Below are 23684 nucleotides of genomic sequence, written 5' to 3'. Positions count from 1 at the left end.
CGAGCAGTGACAAGCCAAATGTTCATAATATACTTGCAGTAACAGTAACAGTAACAATGGGGGGGGGGTTGTTTGCTTTTGTAAATTAAACAGCGAATATATGTGAATTAGAAAATATCAGAATTAAAACACGTTGCTTCCCCTTGATTCACAAGCAAGTCTCTTATCCTAGGTTACGAGAGTTTATCCTTTATCAGTTTAACCACTTAATCCAACCCTAAATTAAATTACTAAGCGAAATTCAACATAAGGCATTCATTATGTGATTAAGCATCACATACACCAATTACTCATAATCGATCATTAAGCATGAACGTAAATTAAGCGCAGAGACAATTAATCAAGCACTAAGCATGCATGAATTAAAAGCAACAAATTCAAAGTAATTAGTGAAGAGGAAAAAACTAAACAGAATTTAACAGTAATAATAGAACCTCAAAGAGAACTGTGCTTGATCCTCAAGGGAAAACAACGTTGCGGACTTAGCCTTCCATTAATCAAATAGAGAATGAAATTTTAATGATAAAACTAAAAGTCTGAACTGGAATTGTAAAAAAACGAAATTAAAAGAGAAAGAGAAGAGAGCCTAAAACTAAAAACGAAAAATAGAAGAGAGAGAGGAGAGAGAGAGTCTCCCGCGAGGGAGAGAGGGGGTCCCTAAACTAGAACCTTGGTGCTGTTATATAGTTTTTTCCAGCCCCAAAGCTTACAAATATGTTTTAAATCCAAGCCCATAAGTAAAATCAAATCAAATCTAGATAAGATAAGATAAGATAAGATCTAGATGAAATAATATCTAGATGAGATCAAATCTAAATAATATCTAGATAAGATAAGATCTAATTTTATAGAATAAATTAGTCTGCCCTCTTCAAGTCCAAGCCCAATTCTAGATTCAAGCCCAATGCTTCATTAATTCCTGAAATTAGATTAAAAACATCAAATTAGCTGAATGGGCCCAAATAATAAAACTGCCTAATTAATTGACAATTAAGACCAATCAATAATTAAAATGGTGCAAAAAGGGTTTAGAAAATAGAAGAAAATGATGGCACATCAAAACCCCCCATACTTAGCCTTTTGCACTCCTGGGCAAAATGAAACAAAGAACAAAATCCAAGGATATCAGAGGGAGACAAACAAAAACATTCACATATTTCTCAATGAACATCAAGGAATAAAAGGAATGGGTAACATCTAACATAAGGAGATCCAAAAAGTCAAGACATTCATGAAAATCATCCAAGCAACCCAATCATGGCAAAATAGTTAATCAGCTCAAGAATGAAAAGTGATAAAGCCTCACAAGATATACACTCTATCTCTCAAGTGTCTAGGCTACTATTTACCCTCAAAGCACCCATGAAAGCAAACACCACATAAACTTGGCAAGATTCTAAAATTGACAATCAACCCATAAACACAAGCACATGAGGATCAAAAGGTCTTTTAAGGTTGTAATGGGGCCAAGGACAAGGTATGGAGAAATATGGAATAAGTGGCTAAATCCCAAAGGAATAGAGGAGCAAAGGGGAATAAGTGCATATTAAGAAAAAAATAAGAAAATAAAAAGAAGTAAAGATAAAAATTAAACATGAAGAGTAGAACCAAGAGTTTCATCATTCTTGTGCCATTTAAGATCTTATTCACTCAACTTTATTGCTTTTCCTTTTTTTTTTTTTTTTTTTTTTTTTTTTTTTTTAGCCTTTGAGAAACAACATTTCATTCAGCATGTCCAACATTTAACCAATATACAATGTACATCAAGTATGGCCCAAAATACATCATGAAGCATAGCCAACAAAACAAGTTGTCCAATGAAACAAAAACCCCCCCACACTTATTCCCAAAACAATTCCAAAGCTCCAAAATTCCTTAAGGATATGGTAATATCATGGTTTTTCACTTAAGGCTTGTAGTGAGCTTCAAAACAAGGAAAGGGAAACAAGGCTCAAAAGGGCTATCAAAGGAATTAATTCAAGGTAAGTCCATTTGGCTAGAAGCTTATAAGAACAAAATTTCCTTAATCATTTCCAAATATGCATGTGAATTAGGACGCATCAACAAGAATCAAGCCAAGGCTATTGTGCAAGCAATCAATGGGGCAAAACACACCAAATGATTATAATGATGGATGGCTCAAATTCTCACAAAGGTAAAATCATCACTTTCAAATTGAGCTTTCAAAACTATCATGACATGTAGAGAAGAATCAAGGATTTCAAGTCACAAAATGTCAAGAACTTTTATTTTCAAAACAATTACCCATTTCTTGAACATATCCTATAATTCAAAGAAAAACATGCAAAGTCGTACGTGCACACAAAATTGACCCAAAATATTAAACTGAAAATCCGACGAAACTAACAACATTAACAAATTAACACAACTAACAAATTAACAAAACCAACAAAACTAGCGAAACCAAAGAACACCCCCCCCCATACTTAAACAACACATTGTCCTCAATGTAGCACAATTAAAAGATTAAAAACAATTAAATCATCAAAGAGAATCGGACAAGTGTAATAAAAGCAAAGAAGGAGATAGGAAAAGAAAAACTCCCTAAGTCATGGTGGAGGAAGAGTAGGGTGGAGTAAGGAAGTCTCTTCCACCACTACGTCCACTAAAGAAGGGTTCGTGAGGAATGGCTTAAGTCGATGTCCGTTGACCTTGAAGCTCTTGTTTGTGGAGTCGCTTTTGATCTCAATCAGTTGCAACTTCCTTTCCTCGCCAGCTTGATCCATAGAGAAGTTGCAAGTCTTCACTGCCCAGTATGCTTTGTGCTCAATTTCCACTGGAAGATGACATGCCTTTCCAAAGACAACCCGATAAGGAGACATTCCTATGGGTGCTTTGTAGGCAGTCCGATGTGCCCAGAGAGCATCATCAAGCCTGGTACTCCAATCTTTCCTGCTTGGTTGCACAATCTTCACAGCAAAACACCCAAGACTGAAACAGGGACTTTGTTTGTATTTAGATTAATGCAAACCCAATTTAAAAGCAAGAGATAAGAATTTAAAATAGAAGATAGAAGATAAGGTAAAGAAAAGATAAGATATTTAAAGATAAAATTAGAAGATAAAAGAAAAGATAAGATATTTAAAGATAAAATTCGAAGATAAAAGATTGAAAGATCAAAATAGAAGATAAAGATAATAGATAAGATAAGATAAAAAAATTTAAAGATAAGATATGATAAAATATTTAAATTGCGATAAAGATAACTACTTCTAAGAAATTCAAATAAATAAGATCTAAATCTACTAAATCTAAATACTTACTCCTAAAACCCAACAGTAAAAAAATAAGGAATAACTACTTCTAAGGAAGACCGACAATGAAAATAAGGACTAAAATCTATATATTAAAATCGCTAAAACCTGACAAGTCTAATTAGCCTAGATATATGGATTCTGGATTTGTCTATTATCAATACCAGTGAACTAATCAACACTAACACACATACTAACACAATACTAACAATTAAACATAAAACACGAAAGGATTAAACACACAACAATAGCTAGCTATTATGAACCTTTGGACACTGCTCCCCGGCAACGGCGCCAAATTTGATCGAGGCCGTACCCGAATGAAATAAACATTAAAATGTAGTAACTAGGAAGTGATCCTAGGTTGTTTCCCTACGAGCAGTGACAAGCCAAATGTTCATAATATACTTCCAGTAACAGTAACAGTAACAATGGGGGGGGGGGTTGTTTGCTTTTGTAAATTAAACAGCGAATATATGTGAATTAGAAAATATCAGAATTAAAACACGTTGCTTCCCCTTGATTCACAAGCAAGTCTCTTATCCTAGGTTACGAGAGTTTATCCTTTATCAGTTTAACCACTTAATCCAACCCTAAATTAAATTACTAAGCGAAATTCAACATAAGGCATTCATTATGTGATTAAGCATCACATACACCAATTACTCATAATCGATCATTAAGCATGAACGTAAATTAAGCGCAGAGACAATTAATCAAGCACTAAGCATGCATGAATTAAAAGCAACAAATTCAAAGTAATTAGTGAAGAGGAAAAAACTAAACAGAATTTAACAGTAATAATAGAACCTCAAAGAGAACAGTGCTTGATCCTCAAGGGAAAACAACGCTGCGGACTTAGCCTTCCATTAATCAAATAGAGAATGAAATTTTATTGATAAAACTAAAAGTCTGAACTGGAATTGTAAAAAAACGAAATTAAAAGAGAAAGAGAAGAGAGCCTAAAACTAAAAACGAAAAATAGAAGAGAGAGAGGAGAGAGAGAGAGTCTCCCGCGAGGGAGAGAGGGGGTCCCTAAACTAGAACCTTGGTGCTGTTATATAGTTTTTTCCAGCCCCAAAGCTTACAAATATGTTTTAAATCCAAGCCCATAAGTAAAATCAAATCAAATCTAGATAAGATAAGATAAGATAAGATCTAGATGAAATAATATCTAGATGAGATCAAATCTAAATAATATCTAGATAAGATAAGATCTAATTTTATAGAATAAATTAGTCTGCCCTCTTCAAGTCCAAGCCCAATTCTAGATTCAAGCCCAATGCTTCATTAATTCCTGAAATTAGATTAAAAACATCAAATTAGCTGAATGGGCCCAAATAATAAAACTGCCTAATTAATTGACAATTAAGACCAATCAATAATTAAAATGGTGCAAAAAGGGTTTAGAAAATAGAAGAAAATGATGGCACATCACTCATGTATAACTGGCACAATTGGCTTAAGAAGAACAACCTCATCAGATCTAATCTCTACTCCTGCACCTGAAAAATCAAAAGCTCCAGGGATGGTAACCTCAAAAGACGCATCATGTACCTGTTGAGGTACTTAAGCACTGGGGCCCTCACCCTCTTTCACAATAGAAGGTAAGGTTCCATGTACCTGTTGAGGTACTTAAGCACTGGGGCCCTCACCCTCTTTCACAGTAGAAGGTAAGGTTCCAGGCCAGGATACCTTTTTAATGAACTGCTCTACCGACAAAATGGACCCTGGAGGAGCTACCACTTGCAAGCTTTGCAGTAATAAAATCTGCCCTTGATGAATACTCTAAAGCATGGCTTCAAAGCGCTGAGAGTCCTGGGCAACTGGTGTAAGGGTGGCAGAAGTGGGAGGAGCTGGTGTAGGAGTGGCAGAACTGGAAGGAGTTGGTGGTGCAGAAGAAGAAGGAATATCTGCTGGTCGAGCCCTTACCTTCCTAGCCCCTCTGAAGTTAACTGTCAGATCATCCACATTCCAACAGTTTTTCTTAATGTAAGCCAAGTTAATGGTCGGGCTCAGGCTCTCATAGGTTAGACTGTCAGAGGTAACTCCTCTAGCTCTACATAGAGCAGTGATCAAGGCTAGGAATCTGAGCCTATAGGACTTACTCTGAGCAATGGTAGAAATTTGACCTGAGATTAGGGCTCCGATATTCATGTCCATGCCTGTGACTAAGCCGTAAACCAACCTGGCTCTGTCCATATTAAGATCAGAGGTGTGGGAAGTGGGAGTCAGGTTGTTGTAGGAGAGGACACTCCATGTTTGTGCAAGAGTGGTAAGATCTTTCCTTAGAAGCTTCCAAGGATGGCCCTCTGCATTCAGAACAAAACCCCTACTAGGGATGTAGAGACAGGCAGCAAACTACTGGGGTCTCTAAGAAGGTGTTTAGGCTGTCAGCATCAATCTTGATTAAATGTCCTCTTACCCTCACTTGCTTAGGGCTCTGGTCTTCTGTGCTGTATAAGTTAGCATAAAACTTCTTTACCACACCCATATTTATGCTTCCATCTTGGAGATTAGCAAGGCGTTTGTGTAAGTTACGCCTTTCTAATTCTGCCTTAAACTTGTCGAATTCAGTATGACAAATCTTAACATTCCTTTCTGAAAGGATCCTCCAGTCTAAAATGTTATCTGTATATCGGTTCCAAGCTTCCAAGGATTGGAATCTCTTGGTATTATACTGAGCTTGTGGCCTAGAAGCAGTGCTTTTCCTTTTCCTAGATGCCATCTGTAAAAAGAACCCAAAATTCACATTAGACCAAAATTTATTCAAGTTCAAAAACAAAAAATAAAAGTTGAAATTAACTATGTGTGCTTAGTGGGATACTGCTCGCTTAGTGCGCCCTCAGAGATATTGATGGAAGCTTGCTTGTGGAGCTTCTATGGAGGCTGGATCTTTGAGCTTCAATGAGGTCCTTTAATGGTGATTTTCCACCATGGAGATGCAGCGGAAGACAAAGGAGAAGAGGTGAGAGGAGGCGCCATCCACTAGGGAATAAGCCATGGAAGAAGGAGCTTCACCACCAAGATGAGCATTGGATAAGAAGCTTGGAAGGATGCTTCAATGGAGGAAAAGAAAGAGGGAGAGAAAGAGAGAGGGGGGAGCACGAAATTGAAGGAATAAAAGAGGGAGAGAAGTTGAACTTTGAGTTGTGTCTCACAAGACTCTCATTCATCAAAGTTACAACAAGTGTTACACATGCTTCTATTTATAGACTAGGTAGCTTCCTTGAGAAGCTTTCTTGAGAAAACTTCCTTGAGAAGCTTCTTTGAGAAAACTTCCTTGAGAAGCTAGAGCTTAGCTACACACACCCCTCTCATAACTAAGCTCACCTCCTTGAGAAGCTTCCTTAAGAAGATTCCTAAAGAAGCTAGAGCTTAGCTACACATACCTCTCTAATAGCTAAGCTCACCTCCTTGAGATGAGAAGCTAGAGCTTAGCTACACACCCCCTATAATAGCTAAGCTCACCCCCATGAAAAAAAACATGAAAATAACAAAAAAATTCCTTATTACAAAGACAATTCAAAATGCCCTGAAATACAAGGCTAAAACCCTATACTACTAGAATGGCCAAAATACAAGGCCTAGACGAAGGAATAACCTATTCTAATATTTACAAAGATAAGCGGGCTCATACTTAGCCCATGGGCTCGAAATCTACCCTAAGGCTCATGAGAACCCTAGGGCCTTTCCTTGGATCTCTAGCCCAATCTACTTGGAGTCTTCTAGCCAATGCCCTTGCGGGGTAGGATTGCATCAGATATAACACTATGGCTTAGCGCAACAGGGGCACGCTTAGCCAATTATGTTAGAAAATTTATTTATGCATAATTGGCTTAGCGAGGCAGGCAGTCACTTAGCCAAGAGCAAGTTATTTCACACATAGGCTTAGCGCAACAGGGTCACACTTAGCCGAGTCAAGGCCGCACTAAATAGCACTTAGCCAACAATAGTGTCGCTTAGTGCACCCAAACTTCACAAAATTTATCTAAGTTAAGTTGCTTAGCGCATCAGACACACTTAGCCCAATGATTGCTGCAACGAATTGCGCTTAGCTCAAATATCCTTGGCTTAGCGCACAACAATTGATCAGAAAATGCTCTGAGTTACTTGGGCTTAGCGAGTCAACACTCGCTTAGCCTCAAGTTTTTTCTCTTTCAAGGCTCTGATGGCTTAGCGCACACAGCTGTCGCTTAGCCATGTTCATACCAGATGATGAGCATTCATTTTAAAAAGATGAACTCGCTTAGTGCATCATGGTTGGCTTAGCGAGTTCGTCTGGAAATACATACATTCAAGCACTTTTGATGAACTCGCTTAGCACAGCAGATGTGCTTAGCGACTTCGTCGCGTTTTCCAAAAAAAACGCAGAAAACGAACTTCGTTATCTTCTTTTTTTAGGCCTCTAAAAGGCACCTATCAAACATGCAAAACCATCAAAATTGCCTACACAGTACAATCTTTCACAAAGTCCTAATTTTTATCTATTCTATTTACAATATAATCCTAAAAATTAAATTGCTAACCTAATGTCTTCTATCTTAAGGTATTAACAAAAGTAAAAGCATAAATGAAATGAGGAACTTACTTGGATCAGAAATGCTTCGTGAAGATTAACAGAAGATGCAGGAAGAATGCACAAATGCAATGCACAAATATTTAGGAGAGAGAGGTTGCCGGAGACGCGTTTTAGAAAATCCGAGTGAATGTGAGTGTAACTGCTGTTACACTCACTTATTTTTTTTCGACCAACTCGCTTAGCGAGTGCGGCTGCTAAGCGAGTTTCGAGAGACGTTTGGTTTCTCAATACGCTCGCTTAACAGGCCGTTTCACTAAGCCCAAGCCCAAATTTTGAAATTCAATTTTTTTTATTTTATTTTTTAGCACAGAGAACTACGCTTAGTGAAAAGCAGCACGCTAAGCGACTTGTGCAGATAAGAAAACCTGCAACTCTCACTAAGCCGCATTCTTGGTCAGCTTAGGGAAAATACTGCATCCTACATACAGGGGGGCATGCGCTTAGCAAGTGGTTGCTAGCTTAGCGCTATCCAGGCCGCAAGGAATTTCGCTTAGCGCGAATGGGTCTCGCTTAGCTTGATTAAACCAGTGATTTGGCCGCAAAGAATAGGGCTTAGCGCAAGTGCAACGCGCTTAGCCACGAAACATGATGCGCTCAGCGAATGGACTCTCGCTAAGCCCAATTTAGATCGAATTGAATTGGGCTAAGCTCGCCCATGGCTAGCTTAGCGAGCCACTCACCTTGAGATGCAGGGGTTTGGGCACTTAGTGCAGGCTAACCTCGCTTAGCAAAAAAACGGAGATGCACTCAGCGCATGACATGCGCTTAGCGAGTGGATTGTTTCCTCAAAAATGTTTTTAAGTTATTTTCAGTCCACTTTCTCAAAACATGTAGAACAACCCCCCAATATCTCTAACTCATTATAAGTTGATATCCCCTTTTTCAATGATCAAAAAGCGAATTCCAACTTATGGAATGAATGAAAAACAAAATGAAAGGAATCAGAACTGGGTTGCCTCGTAGGAAGCGCTTCTTTAATGTCATTAGCTTGACGCATATACCTCAATGGGTGATAAAATGCAAGATGGTGTTTGCCTTCTCAAATTCTCCACCATGGTACAGTTTTAATCTTTGACCATTCACCACCCATGTTCTGTCAGGGTCCTGAGATTATGGATCATGCAGCTCTATTGCACCATAAGGCCGAACATTCTTAATGACGAAAGGTCCTGACCATTTGGACTTCAGTTTACCAAGAAATAATTTCAATCTTGAATTAAAAAGCAATACCTGTTGTCCTGGTTTAACATCTCTCTTCAACAGCTTTTTATCGTGATAGGCTTTGACTCTTTCTTTGTAGATTTTTGAAGATTCATATGCTGTCAGTCGCATTTCTTCTAATTCCAAAAGTTGAATCTTCCTTTGCTCCCTGGATGCCTTCTCATCAAAATTTAGGAATTTCAGAGCCCAATATGCTTTGTGTTCCATTTTAACTGGTAAATGACATGATTTCCCATACACCAGTTGAAAAGGAGATAAGCCAATTGGGGTCTTGTATGCAATTCTATAAGCTCATAGTGCATCTTCTAATTTGATTCCAATATTTTCTGGTTGACACCACTATTTTCTCTAATATCTTCTTTAATTCTCTGTTGGATAGTTCAGCTTGGCCATTAGTTTGAGGGTGATAGGGTGACGCTACCTTATGATTCACATGATATTGACTCAACACCATTTGAAGCTGAGCATTACAAAAATGCGAACCACCATCACTAATCAAAATCCGAGGCACCCCAAATCGAGCAAAAATATTTTTCTTTATAAACTTTACCACAGCCTTAGCATCATTTCTTGGAGTGGCCACAACTTCCACCCATTTAGACACGTAATCAATAGCCACCAAAATTTACTCATTACCTGCAGATGAAGGGAAAGGAACCATGAAATCAATAACCCAGCAATCAAAAACTTCAACTTCCATAATGTTTTGAAGAGGCATTTCATTCCTTTGGGATATTCCCTCCATTCTTTGGCATTGATCACACTTCAAGACATGATGATGGGCATCTTTGAAGAGTGTTGGCCAGAAAAATCCTGACTGTAAGACCTTAGCCGCTGTTTTGTCTCCACCATAATGCCCTCCACATGGTGAATTATGACAGTGCCACAATATACCCTTGGCTTCCTCACTTGTCACACATCTTCTTAGAAGATTATCTGCACCTACCTTGAACAAGTGTGGATCATCCCATATATAAAATCGTGTGTCATGCAATAATTTCTTCCACTGCTGCCAAGTGAGGTCTTTGGGAATGATCCCAGCTGCCTTAAAATTTGCCATGTTAGCAAACCATGGTCTCTCTGCAATCATAAACAAAAATTCATCAGGAAATTCATCTTTTATTTCAGCCTCTTTTAAAGTGACCTCCTCATTGACTAATCTGGATAGGTGGTCTTCTACCACATTTTCAGATCCCTTCTTGTCCTTGATGACTAAATCAAATTCTTGAAGTAACAAATATTTAATTGCTACATGATCAGTGTAAATTGCTATCTTTGACCCCACCAAATAAGATCTAAATTTCTCAAGTGCATACACAATTGCCAGTAATTCTTTCTCAGTGGTGGAATAATTGATCTGAGCATCATTCAAGACCTTGCTAGAATAGTAAATTCTGCCCTTTTGCTGTCCCAGCACAGCACCTACTGCATAATCACTTGCATCACACATTAATTCAAACTCTTGTCCCCAATCTGGTGTTGTGATCACAGGAGCAGAGACCAACTTGGCTTTAATGGTATTAAAGGATTCTAAAAATTCATCATCAAACACAAACACAACATCCTTGTTCAGCAGATTACTCAGTGGTTTAGCAATTTTGGAAAAGTCTTTAATGAATCGTCGATAGAATCCAGCATGACCCAAAAAACTCCGTATGCCTTTAACATTAATTGGAGGTGGAAATTTATCAATAACCTCAATCTTTGCTTTATCCACCCCAATTCCTCTTCTAGAAATCTTGTGTCCCAACATGATACCTTCTTGAACCATAAAGTGACATTTTTCCCAGTTGAGCACCAAATTAGATTCTTCACAGCGTTCTAACACTTTCTCTAAATTTGCTAGGCAATTTTCAAAAGATGCACCAAAGGCAAAGAAATCATCCATAAAAACTTGAATACATTTCTCTACCATGTCAGCAAAAATTGCCATCATACATCTCTGGAATGTAGCTGGGGCATTACATAAACCGAACGACATGCAGCGATAAGAAAATACACCGAAAGGACATGTGAAAGCTGTCTTTTCTTGGTCCTGAGGATCTACTGCAATTTGATTGTAGCCCGAGTATCCATCTAAGAAACAGTAGAAAGATTGCCCTGCAAGTCTCTCAAGCATTTGATCCATGAAGGGAAGCGGGTAATGGTCTTTCCTGGTGGCTTCATTTAGCTTCCTGTAATCAATACACATCCTCCACCCAGTAATTGTTCTTGTAGGAATTAGCTTATCTCTATCATTTTTTATCACTGTCATACCTGCCTTGTTCGGAACAACTTGAACAGGACTAACCCATGAACTATCCGAGATTGGGTAAATGAGCCCTGCCTCTAGCAATTTGAGCACTTCCTTTCTTACTTCTTCTTTCATTATTGGATTCGGCCTTCTTTGAGGTTGTCTCACTGGCTTGTAATCAGCTCCCATATTAATTTTGTGCATACAATATGCGGGACTGATTCCTTTTAAATCAGAGATGTGCCAACCAATAGCGGCTTTGTAACTTTTCAGAATCTGTACCAGTTGATCCTCTTCTTTCTTCTGCAAGGAGCTGCTAATTATAACAGGTTTGGTCTAATTGTCCTCCAAGAATACATACTTTAGATGTGCTGGAAAGGTCTTTAATTCTACTTTGGGCTTTTCTTTTGGTTTATTGTTTTCCAATTCTTCAAACATCACATGATCAATAGATTCATCGTCTAGATCCCCCAGTTTTTCAACACAAGCTAGCATTCTTCCTCCATCTTCATTGACTAGATATTCTGTCAAGGTTTTCCTAGAATGATTGAACCCTCATGGTCTTCATGCCTTTCTTCTTTGATAGTTAGTTGATGAGAACATGTGTTAACTTGGAAATTACCTTCATGTCGAGTGTGTGTTTGTAAGCACTATTCTCGTTGTTGCACTTTCTTCTCATCTTCTTCTTCTAAATCATGCTCATTCATAGGGCTCTCCTCTTGAGTGTCAACCTCTACAATCTCTTCTTCTCTTCTGCTCATAGCTTGAGTCACTTCTTCTACCAGCTTACCAACCTGAATTTCTGCAGTTTAAATGCTCGTTGAATAGATCCAAGGGTACAACTGATATTAAAGATCTCCATCTCTGGCACAGATGCTTCAAACAGTAGGTGAAGAAATAGGCTTTTCCTCCGAAGGCAACTTCTTCTCTTCCACCATTTGGTCCTTGGTCTGAGGACTTCTTCCTACTATAGCCTTAAGCCTTTAGCCACTTTTGATGAAGTTAGTAAGGAGTTGTGGTGACCTCTTTGTGTCTTTTCTTTCTTTTTCTTCCTTTTCATTCTTTTTATTCCTCTTCTTCTCCTTGTTTTGTTCTTCCTCTTCATCAAAGCATCTACAAGCCTTCTTCAAACCTGGGTGTGGAATTAACTTTGATGTAGCAACATTCTTCTCACCCTAAGATAGAACATCATCATTATTAGCTTCATCTTCCAAAGGCACTCCAAAGTGCTTAAACACCAGGGTCATTAGCATTCCATAAAGAACACTAAAGGTGGATTTCATAGGCTGGGTTGCCTTGATCATGTAATTAATGATCAAATGAGGCGAGCTGAAGGGAACCTTCTTCAAAAGGCAGCAAATAACCAGAGGATCATGGTTATTTATCTTTTGAAAAGTTCCAACTCGAGGCAGCATAGAGTACATGCAAATCCAATGGATAATCCTTCCAGAGGAAGTTAGAGATTTGAACTTAAAGTCTTCACTCTTGTCCTCCGAGAACTTCTTCATAATCTTTGTCTTCCTAAGCCCATGACCTCAAACCAGTCATCATAGAGCTTAGAGCTGTCAGTTGGACCCTTTGAAGGTCTGCCAAAATATGTTCTAAGATCAGAATCTCAATACCTTTTATGGTGGCCTTCATGGCAATGATTGTCCCCATAAACCTACACAAGACTTTTCAGCGTGCTTTATCCTCTCTCATATTTCTAGGAAACTTGCTAGAAGATCACCCATCCCGTAACTACTTCAAGATAAGCACACTTAACTGTGGAGTTTGTATGTAGTAGGCTAACAAAAAGTAGATGCTTGTCAGAAGGAAATATAATGGGAGAAGGAAATATTAGAAGTCAGTACAAAACTCAAATAAAAATGTTCTATATGTGGTTGGACTAAAGTATAACCTCTTGAGCATATAGAGTATTCAATAAACGAACTCTAAATGTTGAAGAATTTGTACATGTAGTTTGTGATGAAACTAACTTTATTGCTTAAGATAATTCTTTAGAAGAAGATATAGGTTTTTAGGAAAAGGATTCTACTCTTGAAGATGACATCAAGGATAAGAAGAGCTTGAACAAAGCAAAGAAATCTCTATGACAATGCCTAAAGAATTTACTAGAGAATAGAGAACTCTAGAAGACCTCTCCTTGGATAACTATTAGTCGCTTCATACGACTAACTTTTGTATAGAAATCATTTTCCAAAGCTTGTATAGTTCCCCAATTTATGGTTATTTTGTAGTGATTTTTGGAAATAAATCTTGTTTTATGGTTAATGTTGTCTCTAGAATATTTCCATTGGATTTAATGATGAAATCTGTGCATTTTCAGGTGAAAAAGAGGCTAAGTTTTGAATTGCAAAATGTAGTAGTGGGGCTAAGCTCAGCAGTTGGGCTAAAGCGCATATCCATTGCTAAGTGCAGCTTCAGCGCGCTTAGTGCAAAAGATAATCTGGCAGAGCATCAGTGTTCGGCTTTCGGCAAGTGCACCGGATCGCACAAGTAGTATAAAACGGTAAGAACCGAGTATCGAACACTCGGGGAACTTGTGTTATTTGGTAAGCTATTTCAGCAAATAGGCGTCTATTGTGTAAAAATAAGTGTGAATATGAACAAGTGTATAAACTATCTGTGCAAAAAGAATGAAAATCACGCGAGAGAAATGATGTGTAAAAACAAGTAGAGTACACGTTGGTCTTCCTAATAGGTGCCTGATGCGAAAATGATATTCTCTATCTAACAATGCTCATGTGCTCTTATGGTGTCTCCTGAGATACTAAACCCTGATTTCTCATGATAGTTTACCCTAATCCTGATCAAGCCTCGTCCGAAGATTCCTCTTGTAAGACTAAACTCAACCAGGACCACATTAAGACACACATACTCAACTAACTTATCGCACCCCGATTCCTTTTGAAAGCACGACAACTCAGCCCTTCACTATCAATGACTTTAGAGTCAAACCAGTTTCCACTATTGAATGACCCTAAAAAAGCATGCATCTACATGATCAAGGTAAAGGCATACTGGAATGAAAAGTAGATAGCACAGAGAACACACAAAGCATCATTAAATAGATAGAAATATATTTACATCAGGTACCTACAGGGAAGATCCAACAGAGGATTTAGCTTTCTATACCAGGAAGCCTTCTTAACAACAAAGAGAAGAACAAGATGAATGATTGAAAAAATACAAGTGGTGAGGATGTCTCCTCCACCTCTAGGATCTCACAATCACTCATAAATTCATCTCAAGCTCTCTAACCAACTCCTGCTTCGAGCTCTGGTCTCTACAGATCTTCACACAACAAAATCTCTCAAAACTCTCTGGAACTTGGACCTTTCTCTCTCTAGAAACCCTAGACATGCAAAGCTCTGAATCGCAGTCCAAACTCCCTTCACAAAATCTGATTTCAGGCTTAAATAGGTTGGCTTGTTCGTGCTCGTGCGCTTAGCCCACGTTAGTGATTTTTGGCTTAGCGCGCCTTTCTCGCTTAGCAGATGAACAGAAGCGGTGCGCTTAGTGAATCTGTACAACTCATCTTCTTCTGGATTCTTCCTTGCGCTTAGCCCAGGAGTGTTGCGCTTAGCGGATGCTCGCTAAGCCAACATATTGGCTTAGCGAGAAGGTGAAAAACAACACTTTCCAAAGCTTGCTTAATTAACTTGAAATTAAGAGAAAATGATTATTAAACATACAAAAAGAAAATACTAAGTATTTATTACCTATACTTAACAGAAAATACTTATAACATTACAAAATAACCATAAATTGGGAGAGTTTGATACAATTTATACAAGTTTTATACACAAAAGTTAGTCGTTTTCACCGACTAACTACTCCCCTAAATTTACAGTTTTGCTTGTCCTCTAGCAAAAAGAGAACAGCTCACTTGTCCTCAAGTGACAATGACATGCAGTGACTATGTACAAAGGTGTATGCTACAAAGTGACTGATAGCATGATAAGAGAATGGAGTAAAATGCCCTCATCACTTGTCTTTCACAAGGTGTGCAGTTATCCAAAGAGAAGAATAAAATGTAACCTGAATAGATAGATGAAGTTAGGCATAAGACAAATATCAAGGAAAATAGCTTAAACCACAGTCTCACGGCTACTGTTTCACTCAAGCACAAGTGTTTGAGCTATTCATTGATAAAAACTAGCAAGAGGTCCAATCTTTAAATTTCATCTCATGCCATAAAGTCTGAAATGTATAAACAAAATCAGAAGGACTTTCTCAGGTTTGTAGTGAGGCTTGGCTACAAAAATTCATTGGTTTTTCTAGGATTCAAAGGCTTAGATTCTAAGAGAGCACAAATCCTTGACTTATCCCAATGGTCTTGTATTATACAAGTAGTTTTCTCACTATCTTTTCCTCTCAAGTTGCTTTTGACCTTATTGTAACAACACAATTTTTTTTTTTTACAAACACTTATTTGTTGTGTGTGCTGATGCTTAACCTTTTTCTTTTCATTCTAATTGACTTTCCTCCCCCAAATTTAGAGTAAATTTGCCTTGAACCATATGCTCTTCTAAAATCTAAACAAGGTATCAGGAGATAATTATTTAAGTTCAGGGTTCAAATTTTTTGACAATATCATTCAGCTCAAAAAGGGAGCTTGTGTATGTACAATCATGGCCTTCATTATGTCCTCATTTATACATTTCATTCTAAAATTCAAAGATTCATGCAAAGATTATCACTCACAGCTAGTCGTTCACTCACAGTTTAAGGTCACACTCTTACCGGTTTTAGTTCAAGCTTTTCTTTCACAATCAATCTGTCTACTGACTAACAATTCTAAATGCAAGTTCACATTCTTGTTCTTTCTTTTTCTAACATACACATTTGCTCAAACTCATGATAAGAAACACAAACTCCATCACAATCATGCACTCAATTCAAAATGAAAACATACATCCATTTTTCACAAAAGTATAAAAGTGTTTCACGACCATGTCATCAAAAACAAGTCAAACTGTTCTAAATGCTTCAGAATAAGCATACCAACCATTTATAAATAGAACTTAACAAAAAGGACTTACTATAATAAGACTATAATTAAATAAATAATAAACTAAATGGCACAAAAATGTCCTCAGGAATTTAAAAATCCTGTGATCTGTCTTGAGTATCTTGTGTCTGAACATCCTCCTCATCTATTAAGTGAAGCATAGGGGTAGCTGGAGGAGAGGTGTTCGGAGATAGGATTGGGGTAGTCTGATCCTCAGGAGTGGAGGGGTCTGCTGCCTGTTGAATGGAAGTTGTATCTGCCACTAGTTCTGAAGGCTCGGAAGGGGCCTCAAGAGATTTCTCAGAAGTGGATGCAGCTTCTTGTGTTTCAACTACCCTCTTCCTTCAGATCAGGGGCTTTGGAGTGGAAGTCTCAGATGACTCATCCTCCCTCTGTTGTGGTACCTGAGCGGTGAGACTTTCGGCCTCCCTGTGAAGGGGAGGCTGAGTCCCGGGCCTGGCTACCCATTCATTAAACTGTTCAGCAGAAGGGATAGAGTCTAGAGGTGCTACCAGCTATAAACTTTGTAATAAAAAAATTTGCCCTTGATGTATGCTTCAAGACGTTGAAAGTCTGTAGAAGATGGGGTAGAAAGAGATGCTAAGGTACGTGCTGGAGGAGGAGCTGCAGATGTGGAAGGAGCCTCAATTGGCCTTGCCTTCGCTCTCCTAGCCCCTCTAATAGTAACTATCAGATCAACAGGGTTCCAACAGTTCTTCCTGATATAGGCCAAGTTAATGACCGGACTCAAGTTTTCCAAGACTAGGCTGTCAGAAGCAGCCCCTCTGGACCTACATAGAGCTGTGATAAGAGCAAGGAACCCAAGTCTAAAGGAGTTAGACTGGGCCATAGATGTGATCTGGCCAGAGATGAGAGCTCATACATTCATGTCCAACTGAGAGACTAGGCCAAAAATTAACCTAGCTCTATCTAAAGTCAAATCCGAGGTGTGGGAAGTCGGAGCCAGGTTGGAGTATGAGAGAACACTCCAAACCTGAGCAAGAGTTGTCAGATCTTTCCTGAGGATCTTCCCAGGATGGCCTTCAGCATTTAAAACAAACCCTCGGCCTAGTATACACAAAGCATCCTCAATCTCTCTGATATCAGTAGGCATCCTACAGTATCTGGAGTAAGCGGGTAAGGATTCTCCCTTAGCCAGTACCACAAGTGTCTCCAGGAAGGTGTTGAGGCTGTCTGCATCAATTTTTATCAAGTGGCCTCGGATTCTGACTTGTTTTGGGGAAGGCCCTTCAGGACTGTGGAGGTTGGCGTAGAACTCCTTCACCAAGGCTAAGTCAATGCTGCTGTCAGCTAAATTGGTGAAGCGCTTATGGAAGTTACACCTCTCCAATTCAGCCTTGAACTCATCCAACTCCATATGGTATATTTCTACCTTTCTCTCAGCTAGTATATGTCTTCCTAGCACATTGTCTGTGTATATGGTCCAGGCCTCAAAGGAGTGGAATCTTCTTGTGTCATATTGAGCTGTGGGCCTTGCACCAATGCTCTTTCTTTTTCTGGAAGACATCTACAGACAAAGGAATCAAACATTTGATCAGGACACAGTTATTTAAAATTTTAAAAACTGGAAAATAAAACTGAAAAAGGCACTGGCCGCTTAGCGAGACATGGTCCGCTTAGCTGGTCTTTGTTAAAAAAACACTATCGCTTAGCGACATGTGGAGCCGCTTAGTGGAAGTTGCAGAATTTTTAGATTCTGAAGAATTAGCTTAGCAGGAAAGTGCCTGCTAAGCTGAGCATGTGCTGCAAGGATTTGCGCTAAGCTCCTTAAAGGTTGCGCTTAGCGTCACCAACTCTTCAAAAATTTCACTAAGTGTTGGGAACTTAGTGAGTGAAGCTCGCTTAGCTCAGCAAATGCCACAACCAATTGCGCTTAGCTCCGGAAAGCTCGGCTTAGCGCACGGCTATCAACAAAAAAATTTATTAAGTTACCTGGGCTTATCGATTTAGCCTCGCTTAGCCACAGGTAGTTCATGAAGAGGATGAGTGTTCATCCTCAAAAGATGAACTCGCTTAGCGCGTGATGTGTCATTATTTTCTCCTATTTCTTAACCCTTTTTGTCACCATTTTAATTACTGATTAGCCTTAATTGTCAAATTAATTATGCAGTTTTATCATTTGGGCCTACTTGACTAATTTTGTGTTCTTAATTTAATTTCAGGAGAATTATAAGCAATTGGGCTTGAATCCAGAATTGGGCTTGGACTTGAAGAGAGCAGACAATTTTATTTTATCAAATCTTATCTTATCCAGATTTTATTTCATCTAGATTTTATTTCGTCCAGATTTTATTTCATCCAATCTTATCTTATCTTGTCCAGATTTTATTTTATTTCATTTATGGGCTTGGACTTAAAATAGATTTGTAAGCTTTTGGGCTGAGGACCTATATAACAGCACCAGGGTTTTAGTTTAGGGAGTTTTGGGAGAGGAGAATAATTCTAGGATTTTAAAATTCCAGTTTTTACTGTTCATGCGCACTGTTCACGTAGAATAAAATTTGTTTTCTACAATTTCGTTTCTGCTTCAATCTACAATTTCGTTTCTACTGATTAATGGAAGGCTAAGTCTCCAACGTTGTTTTCTCTTGAGGATCAAGCACAACTCTCTTTGAGGTTTTGTTATTACTATTGAATTCTGATCAGTTTTTCCTTTTCACCAATTACTCTGTATTTGTTGCTATTAATCCATGCATGCTTAGTGCTTGATTAATTGTCTCTGTGCTTAACTTACGTTCATGCTTAATGATCAGTTTCGTTCATGATTAATTGGTGTATGTGTTGCTTTATCACATAATGACAACCTTATGTTAATTTTCGCTTAGTATTTTAATTTAGGGTTAGATTAAGTGGTTGAACTGATTAAGGATAAATTCTCGTAACCTAGGATAAGAGACTTGCTTGTGAATCAAGGGGAAACAACATGTTTTAATTTTGTTATTTATTTATTTCGAATTTGCTTGCGGTTTAATTTACAAAAACAAACAACCCCCCCCCCCCCAATTCTTTATTGTTTTATTACTATCTGTTATGAACGTTTGGTTAACCATTGCTCATTGGGAGACGACCTAGGATCACTTCCTAGATACTGCATTTTTAATGTTTATTTGATTCGGGTACGACCTCGATCAGCGCGGTAAACGTGCTTAACAAGTTCTTCAGATAACGCTTACATACAATGAGTATGGATAAACTCGCTTAGCGCAGCATGCTCGCTTAGCGAGTTCATTGCATTTTCGAGAAAATATAGAAAACACAGTTTGTTTTCTCGCACTTTTCAAGCCTCTAAAAGGCATATCAGACATGCAATGTGTGCGCCATACTGAATTCAGTATACAAGCGTACATAGCCCTAATCTTAAACTAAATCTAACAAAACATAAAAACCCTAAAAATATAAAGCTGCAGTTGAAGTCTTCTACCCTAAAGTTAAGACAAGAAAAAGAGAAAAAGAATCAAGGAACTTACTTGGATGGTGTATGATTGATGCTTCAAAGTCGAAAATGCACAAGGAAAGCACAGATGCAAAATGTGCAATTTTTTTGGAGAGAGAGAATGAAGGGATGAGGTTTCCGTAATTTGGTTAATGTGAGTGAAACTGATGTTACACTCACTTAAGCAGTTTTTTGATACTTTCGCGTAGCAGACCGCTATGCTAAGCGAGCAAGAGAGACGTTTGGTTTCTCAACAAGGCTCACTTAGCGGACCCGTGCGCTTAGCCAACGTTTCAAATTCTAAATCATCATGTTTTTTACACAGAAACTCGGCTTAGGGCGAGGGTGAGTCCGCTTAGCGAGGTTTGCAGATTAGAAAAGTTGTAACTCTCGCTAAGCCAGGCTCTAGCCAGCTTAGCTAAAATGATGCATCTTAAGTACAGAGGAGCATGCACTTAGCTGAGATGAACTCGCTTAGCGCTCACATTGCCGCAATGAATCTCGCTTAGCTGCCATGATTGGCTGATATACTCCTATGTACAGATTATATAGCAAGTTCCAAATGATTTAAATGCATAAAAAGCAAAGATAACAAAAATTAAAACTGGGTTGCCTCCCAGGAAGCGCTTCTTTAACGTCATTAGCTTGACGCTTTTACCTCACTGGGTGATCTTATGTTTTGGTTCCTACTTTCAGAACCTCTTGACCTCCTTCCATTACCTATAAGCAAACATTGTGTTCTGGAGCAGGCTTGTCTTCAACAAATAAATCAAAATCAATTTTCTGATCTTCAAAACCTAGCTCCAGCTTCCTCTTCCCCATATCAACTATGCAGCTTACGGTCAACATATATGGCCTTCCCAATATTACAGGGATGTCAATATCTTCAGAGATATTCATTACCACAAAGTCTGCCAGGAAGATAAAATGTTTTACTCTGCCCAAAACATCTTCAATTACTCCATATGGCCTGGTTCCTACTTTCAGAACCTCTTGACCTCCTTCCATTACCTATAAGCAAACATTGTGTTCTGGAGCAGGCTTGTCTTCAACAAATAAATCAAAATCAATTTTCTGATCTTCAAAACCTAGCTCCAGCTTCCTCTTCCCCATATCAACTATGCAGCTTACGGTCAACATATATGGCCTTCCCAATATTACAGGGATGTCAATATCTTCAGAGATATTCATTACCACAAAGTCTGCCAGGAAGATAAAATGTTTTACTCTGCCCAAAACATCTTCAATTACTCCATATGGCCTGGTAATGGAGCGGTCAACTAATTGTAAAGTCATTCGAGTGGGCATTATTTCAAACTCTCCCAATCTTCTTGATGTGAATCTTACGGGGCGGATCGCTTGATACAGGCTACGAAGATTTGGATGACGCCACTTCCGGTGAAGGAAGATAAGTCAGGGTAGACGCCACTTCCAATGAAGGAAGATAAGTCTGGGTAGACGCCACTTCCAGTGAAGGAAGATAAGTCTGGGTAGACGCCACTTCCGGTTAAGGAAGATAAGTCTGGGTAGACGCCACAAGGATTACCTTGATAAGTCTGATAATTGGTTCAACAAGGAACCCAGAGAGAAACTCTCACCCAAATTTTATGAAAATGCCAAAAGTTTTTTTTATTCAAAACAAAAACCAATACTTATAGTGTATCTGAACTAAAAGATAAAAATAGACATGGGCCTTCTAAATAGTTTGGGCCAAAATTACAATAAATAAAAATTATAACTAAAAAATATATTTAACTTGGGCCTTCAGCAACAATTAATAGTCTTGATAGTGTCTCTGCCTCTGGGCCTTCATCCTTCTCCACTTGGGCCTTCATCCTTCTCCACTCGGGGCTTTATCCTTCTCCACTTGGGCCTTTGCCCTTCTCCACTTGGGCCTTTAGCCTGTATTTGGCCAATTTCAGGATTCTCATCATTCCCTCCTTCTTGGAAAACATTTGTCCTCAAATGTTCAGGATCATCACCGGGTTCAAGTACCACTTCCTTCCTTTTCTTGTGGGCTTGCTTGACATAGCTTTCATTCTTCTTTGCAATTTGCACCTTCACTTGGTCATACAATCTTTTCACATACTCAACTTTGGCATGTGCATCCTTACGTTGAGTCTCTTGGGGATTGCTTTTGTAAGTTGGCCTGTTAGGCAATGAAGCTCCGGGGAGGAGATCAACTTGATGTTCTATGCCTCTTGAAGGTGGTAGTCCATGAGGAATCTCCTTAGGAAAGACATTTTTAAATTCCTGCAATAATGGTTGAACACTAGGAGAAATAGAAATAGTAAACTCATTAGAATTATCAGTAGAAATTTTACTGTCTTTGCAATACTGTAGATTGAGTGGTTCATGAGCAGGTAACACTTTCGTCACTTCACTCGCCTCTGCAAAATAATTAAATTTTCTCTCATGTGTATCACTCTGCACATGGAGAGTGGCATCAAATTGATACTGGCTCCCAGGTCAATAAAAGCTTTTCCCACATTGACTTCTCCAATTGAACAAGGAATCGTTACACTCCCAGGATCTTTATGCTTGGGTGGAAGGATCTTCTGGATCACAGCACTGCAATTTCCTTCCACTATAATGTTTTCCTTATGAATATATTTGTGCTTCCTTGTTAACATATCTTTCAAAAATTTAGAGTAGAGTGGCATCTGCTGCAATGCTTCTCTGAAGGGCATGGTTATTTCTAGTTTCCAGAAAATATCTAAAAATCTCGCTAGATGCGATCTTTTTCTTTCTTGGAAGGTACCATAGGATACGGTACTTCCACACCTTCATCCACAGCTTTTCCACTCCTACTCTTCTTTGCAGTCATATTATTTTTTTCTTCTTTTTCATTTTTTTTTCATTTTCTATTTCTTTTTCTTGGTCCTTCAATTCTTTATTCTTGACCATTATTTGTTCCTCCTTTTCTTGATTACTTTCACCTCTCACCTTATTTTTCTTGCCATCAGTACTTTTCTTGTCAGCAGTTTTCTTCTTATGCACAACACTATCCTCATCCTTAACCTCCATAAACCTTTTACTCCTTGTCATCACAGTTTTGCATTCCTCGTTGGGATTTTATTCTATATTTGCCACAAAACTGTTGGATGACTTGTCAGCTATCTGCTTGGCTAGTTGTCCCACCTGGACCTCAAGGTTCTTCAATGCTGACTCAGTGCTTTTATGATTTGACATTGTTACCTGCATAAACTGAGTCAAGGTCTCCTCCAGCTTAGTAGTTCTCTGGAATATGTTAGGTCCTTGTTGGATTGGCCTGTTTGAAGGCCTACTCTAGTCTTTGTTAAACTGATTGCCAGGGTGTGTCCTCCACTGTCCTTGTTGATTACATGGACCCTACTGGAAGCCTGAAAATCCTCATTAAGTATACCCTTGTCGCTGTTGATTTCCCATATAATGAATTTCTTGAGTGTTTTCTTCAGTGGGAGTACATTGGCCTGTTTCATGAGCCTCACCACAGATGGTACAACCTGTAACCTGCAAAACAGAAGAGTGTGTAGGTTGACCCATAGACAACTTAGTTGGAAGCTTACCAAGTGTTTCTGTTAAAATTTCCAATTGCTTAGAAAACAACTTGTTGTGTGCCAATAACGCGTCATGTGATGATAGCTCTATCGAGCTTTTCTTCGTGGGTTGGTGGGTTCTGTCTCGTAGAATGGCATGATCACTGGCTGACATATTCTCAATTAGCTTTGTTGCTTCTTCTGGGGTCTTTAGTTTTATCTTTCCCCCTGAAGAAGCATCTAACAGTTGTTTGGTTTGTGGTCTAAGCCCATCTATAAAAATATTCAATCGGATTGGCTCAGAAAACCCACGAGTGGGAGTTTCAACAACTTCTTCCCAGGTTTTCAGATTGTTTCCCTTGAATGAGTGGAGCCACCTCTTGG

At 38.6% G+C, this 23684-nt stretch overlaps 1 pseudogene; it reads right to left on the bottom strand.

Moving 5' to 3' along the window:
• The window catches only part of LOC121174179 (uncharacterized), an 84502-nt pseudogene extending 74802 nt beyond the window's left edge, over positions 1–9700 (bottom strand).
• Between the last annotated feature and the right edge of the window lie 13984 nt (positions 9701–23684).

This window comes from Glycine max, chromosome 19 (genome assembly GCF_000004515.6).
Source record: "Glycine max cultivar Williams 82 chromosome 19, Glycine_max_v4.0, whole genome shotgun sequence".
Classification (NCBI taxonomy): Eukaryota; Viridiplantae; Streptophyta; class Magnoliopsida; order Fabales; family Fabaceae; genus Glycine; species Glycine max.
The sequence above is the reverse complement of the archived record's forward strand: the minus strand, read 5'-3'. Positions and strand labels throughout refer to the sequence as shown.